The following is a 6,101-nucleotide window of genomic DNA, read 5'->3' on the forward strand; positions in this document are numbered from 1 at the left end:
CACCAAGGTTATTGCTCAAAATTTTACGAGTGTTAGAAAAAAATGAAAAAAAATAAAAATTAACTGCAACATAAATTTAAAACAACACCCACAATCAAAACATCAACCGTAGATTGCCAACATCATCGACTGTGCATAGGACTTCATTAATGCCCCAAATGCTCACAAACTCTGGCAACTTCCCCACCAAATTATAGTAAGCATGCTCCATTCTCAGCTGTGCAGCCACCAACCCCAGGAACACAGCCACCACGTCCACCGCTCCCTGACCCAGCATCTGGTTCTTTCTTGTCTTCCAGATTGCTAGCTTTGCTGTACCAGATAAAAAGTTTAGTAAAACTAGGACATTTTTCCTCCTTACTGTGTATTTGGGCCCAAAAATAAAAAGCTGAAAGGAGAAAGCCTCACCCAACGACGAGAACCATTCGGTCAACAAGGAGAACAAATCACCCAACCGAGCGCACTGCACAAACAAGTGAAAGAGAGACTCAATTTGTGGGCAAAAGAGGCAGCCCTCCCCAATATTTGGATCGAGATGCACCCGATGTCTGTTTGTAGCTATGGCTCCATGTACAATCCTCCACTGGAGGTCAGCTGTCCGTTTATCAATCGGACGCTTATACAGAACCCGCCAGCAGCCTTTCGGGGAGGAGTCAGTGCCAAACAACTCAGACCACCTTGTTGATAAAACTCCATCCAGAAAGCGTGCCTGGGACACCTTCACACATACCAAGTACAGTGTCTTCTTTCCAACCAAAGAGAAGGTGCCTAGTACTGGAGTGGTGAAGGAAAGGAGACACCTCTCGTCCTCAGTCCACTCCACAGCAGGGCTAACAGTCAGTTCAGGAAAATCATACTGACATCCTTCCCTCCACTGGGCGATGACAGATGGGTCTTCAGGAAGCTCAGGTAGTCAGCTGGCAGTGACCTCTGCACCTCTGCCATCACCTGATCAGCAGACGACCGGACCTGATCCCCGTCCTCTCACTCACAGCCGCTGTTCCAGTTCTCATGAGGTGGCCCAGCTTCGTGTATCCTGCAGCCACCAAACGAGAGCGCAATACTGCTGAAGATGAAAGAGCTGATGGTAAAAAGGGGTTAAAGAACAATGGCTCCTCAAACAACCACATACCAACAGGCGTATCAGTAGTCCTTGAGGCAGAAAACACCTTCCATGCTTCCAGCATCGATCTATAAAAAGGTGTAAGTCCTGCCAACACAGCCTCTGGCGTTGTCATAAGGAACAGGTGTTTATCAACCCCATTCCCCAGCTCGTCTCAAAAGGACAGTGGCAGTATTCTTCCAAGCAATTGCTCCATGGAACAGTAGTCGTTGGGCAGCTTGCAGACGAAAGGCCATGATCCTGGACCTGATATCCACCAGACCTTGTCCTCCCTCTTGTACTGGCAGGTATAGGACAGCTGATCGAACCCAGTGTTGTCCTGACCAGAAAAAAGTCACCAACATCCTCTGCACCTCCTGTACCAGTCCTGCAGGTGGCTGTAAAACACTGAATCTGTGCCACAGGGTGGAGGCGACCAAGTTATTTGCCACCAACACCCTCCCCCTGTAGGACAACCGGGGTAGCAACCATTTCCATTGAGACAATTTGGTGCACACTCTCTCCACTATACCCTCCCAGTTCTTCTTCTGAAAGTCATCTGTCCCCAGGAAGACACCCAAAATTTTCAACCCCTCTCTGCCCCACTTCAAAGTCCCAGGCAGACGTGGTAGCCTTTCCATCTGTTCCTGGCCTACCCAAAGAGCCTCACTCTTTTCCCAGTTAACTTTGGCAGAAGAAGCCTTTTCATACAAGTTGAGGGACTCAACTAAAACCTGAACATCTTGACTGTTTTTGATAAAAACCGTTACATCATCAGCATAGGCAGATAGTGCTGCCCCTGGACCCCTAAATCCCTGTGCAGCTTGAAAGCCAGCTAATCTCCTCCTCAGACAGATGAGCAGCGGTTCAATAGCTAGACTGTATAGCTGACCTGATAAAGGACAGCCTTGCCTAATTCCTCTTGTGACTGGGATTGGTCTGCTCAACCCACCCCCCACCTTAACCAAACATGCAGCACCAGAATACAGTAAACGCACCAAACTTAAAAAACCATCCCCAACGCCAAAAGCCTTAAGCACATTAAAAAGGTACTGGTGATCAACACGGTCAAAGGCTTTCTCTTGATCAAGAGAAACCAGCCCAACACTCTTATCAGAACCCTTACAGCAATCCAATACATCTCGCACAAGGAACAGGTTGTCCATTATCGATCTATCAGGAATGCAGTAAGACTGGTCCCTATGCACTACCAAAGACAAGTAATTTTTGAGCCTATTGGCTAAACATTTGGAAAGGATTTTATAATCAGTGGTTAAAAGAGCAACTGGTCTCCAATTCTTTAAAAGAGAGAGGTCCCCCTTTTTAGGCAACAAAGACAACACAGCACGCTGACATGAACCAGGTAAAACCCCTTCCCTGATGCATTCACAGATTACTTCATAAAAATCTCCCCCAATACAGTCCCAGAAATGCTTATAAAGTCAGAGGGCAGGCCGTCAATGCCTGGAGACCGTCCTGTGTTGAGCTGTCCAACCGCAGCAGTGAGGTCTTGCAGAGTCAGATGAGAGTCTAGCTCATCTCTGGATTCAGAGTCCAGTTGTGGGAGTCCTTGAAGAAGCTGCGCAACACAGTCAGAGTCACAGAGTTCTGCAGTGTAAAGAGCAGAATAAAAATCCACTGCATGTTTACGCATGTCTGTGACATCAGTAGACACTCGTCCATCCGGAAGGCGAAGACAGACCATCTGCTTGTGCTGTGCTACTGAACGTTCCAGATTGAAGAAGAAGGCACTTGGAGCGTCCATGTCTGCGAGTGTAGTAAAACGGGATCTCACCAAGGCCCCCTTCACCCTCTCATTCAAGTAGACACTGAGCTCCTTCCTCTTCTGCTGCAACTTTCCCAACGTAACAGGGTCATGAGTAGCAGTCAGTCCAAGCTCCAGAGAGCGTATCTCCCTCTCGAGAGCCTGGACAGTCAGTCTTGCTCTTGTACTTGAATTGGCTGTATACTGTTGACAAAACATTCTTATCTGTGCCTTGCCCATTTCCCACCACTGTCTCAAATTTTCAAAATCAACTTTTTTGGTCTTCCACTGTTCCCAAAAGCACATGAACCTTGCACAAAAAACTGCATCATGCAACAGCTTCACATTAAAATGCCAATATGAAGGTGCACTAGAAATGCGTGACAAGCTCACCGTGATAGAAACCAAGTGGTGATCAGAAAACCCCACAGGAGAAATGACAGCCTCAGTGATTCTACTGCCAAGATGTGTAGACACATAAATTCGGTCTAGCCGAGCAGCACTAATTCTATTATCAGAGACCTTGACCCATGTATACTGTCTAGCTACAGGATTCTTAACTCTCCACATGTCCAACAACCTAAACTGTTTCAGGAGCTTAGACAAGCACACAGAAGACTGTATGTGAGGTTCTTCAGAAGTACGGTCTATGGTAAAATCCACCGTACAGTTCCAGTCCCCCCCAATGACAGTAAATCCATCATTAGCACACCGACTTAAAGTAGTGTGCAAAGTGTTAAAAAATGCAACACGGTCATGCCCCACATTGGGGGCATAGACGTTCACAAAGGAGAACTGAATGCCTTTAATTTCAACCCTGACCACTACAAGACGACCTTTCACGACCTCTTCTGTGTGCAAAATCTTAACCCCTGATGAAGGACAGAAAAGAATCGCCACCCCAGCACTCAAATTGGTGCCATGACTCAACACATGCTGTCCCTCCCACCACATAGCCCACTCAACTTCATTATCCACATCACTGTGTGTCTCCTGAAGGAAAGTAACATGCAGTCTTTTCTGCTGTATAGTATCAGATACTAAAGCACGTTTCAGTCTATCTCTACCCCCATTTATGTTAAAAGAACCTACTCTTAAAACTTCCATAAATAGACCTAAGAGAAGAGCCAAGAGAAAGAACAGAAACATAGGAGGTAGAGACACCACGTGACGCATGATCAATTTATCACAGATGACTGGAAGACTTTTTCTTCACCAGTTTACCATACTTACGTATGTGTGTAACATGTTTCTTTAGCCGAAAGCGCTTTTTCTCATTCAAAAGGTCAAGACCCACAGTCTTCTGGAGCAGTGAAACCGACCTGACAAACTTCTCCATATCAGGAAAAAATCTTTCACATTAACCTGTTTTTCCGTAGGTCTCATCTAAAAAACTGTTAACTTCATCCAAAGTATAAACTGACTGATCCACCTGTGAAGCTCCCTGAGAACTGACTTCTAAACCACTACAGGGCCACTCTTGGGAAGCCCCAAGTTCACCAGGGTTCTCCTGCAAACAAGCACCCCCTTCATCAGAAAAGGATTCATCCAGCCTCAATTCAACATCATTCAAACCAGCAGCACTGGTCTCAGCTGTCCTCTCATTCAGATCACTCATTTCTATGTTGCCTTTCAACTGTATGACACCACTCGTACTGGGCACTGCATTGTCCACACTCTGGTTCTCTTGCTCAGACACTGCAGGCAGCTCTATCAAAGCTTCAGCATGGCCCACCTGAGAAGGCCCGACGGCCTCCCCCTGACCAACATTTGCGCTCACAGCAGCACCTACCTCAGACCTAACATTAACATTTCCCTCTTCTTGCCTCCTGTGCGGACATGCAAACCGTTTATGTCCAATATCACCACATTCAAAGCAGCGCAGACTGCCTGAACTAGCATAGACCATATAGGCCTGCCCGTCATGTTTTACACGGAAGGAAACATCAAGTGTGTGATCAGGAGAGTCTAAAAACATGTAAACCTGCCTCCTAAAAGACGTAACATGCTTAAGTGAAGGATTTTTACAGCCAAGCGAAACCATCTTAAATGAGCTAGCAATCTTACCAAATCGTAAAAGCTCACGTTCCAGCACCTCATTCTGTATAAACGGCGGTACATTTGAAACAGTGATCTTTGTGGAGGGAGCCAACAGTGGCGTGACCTGCACAAACATTTCATTTATAACTATGCCACTTTCAATTAGCCGGCTAACAAGGTGGGTTTCTCTAAGAAAGACCACCACTGCTTTATTCATACGAGATGCAGACATAATGTGTTCAGTACCAACCTGCTCTCCTACAGCAAGGAGAACATCTTCCACCATTACACTATCTTCAGGCACACACCTGAAGCCATGGCGGAGGGACAAAGATGGTGTCTCTTCAAGAGACACCATCCCTGCCACAACTCACACACCACAACAACAAACCAGCACAAAGTACTCACCAAATCATGCGATTTAGAAGAAGAAAAAAGTGAAAAAGTAGCAGTCACTCTCACCAAGAGTCTCACCCCACACCACTCTCAGTCAAACTCCCAGCATGCAACAGGAGAGAGAGAGAGAGAGAGACAGAGAAAGAGACAGAGAGAGAGAGACATAAACAAGGTGTAGTGGGTCTCTAGTTTCAGGTTCCTGGGAACCCACATTGCAGAAGATCCCTCATGGACAATAAACACAAACTCGCTGGTTAAAAAGCACAGCAGCGTCTTCACGTCCTGAGAACTGGTGTCTTTCTGTCGTTCCTCCATGGGAGGATCACGGGATGCTGGTGTGTTACGGCGACAGCTCAGCAGCTCTGCAGAGAAAAGACACCAACACACACCGATCTGCCTACTTTGGAGGACGTCTACACCTCCTGGTGCCGACGGGAAGTGTATGTAGAAACCAAATTCTATTTCTATTCTAAACGTTACTTTTACAGACAATTCAAACACAACAACACAAGAATCCGTCCTGGTAATCACACTGTAGTTTGGGATGGTCAGTGTGACGGTGTTTTAGTGGTGAGTCTTCAGAACGAAGATGCTGAGGAACAGCTGTGGTTGTTGTTTGCAGTGAGACAGTTTAGATTTAGGTAAATAAACACCTCATATTCTCATATTGGAGTATATGAGTCTGTAAGACAGACGGCAAGCAGTGAGACAGTTTAGATTTAGGTAAATAAAACACCTCATATTCTCATACTGGAGTATATGAGTCTGTAGGACCGACAGCGAGCAGTGAGACAGTTT

Source organism: Colossoma macropomum, unplaced genomic scaffold, assembly GCF_904425465.1.
Source record: "Colossoma macropomum unplaced genomic scaffold, Colossoma_macropomum, whole genome shotgun sequence".
NCBI classification, from domain to species: Eukaryota; Metazoa; Chordata; class Actinopteri; order Characiformes; family Serrasalmidae; genus Colossoma; species Colossoma macropomum.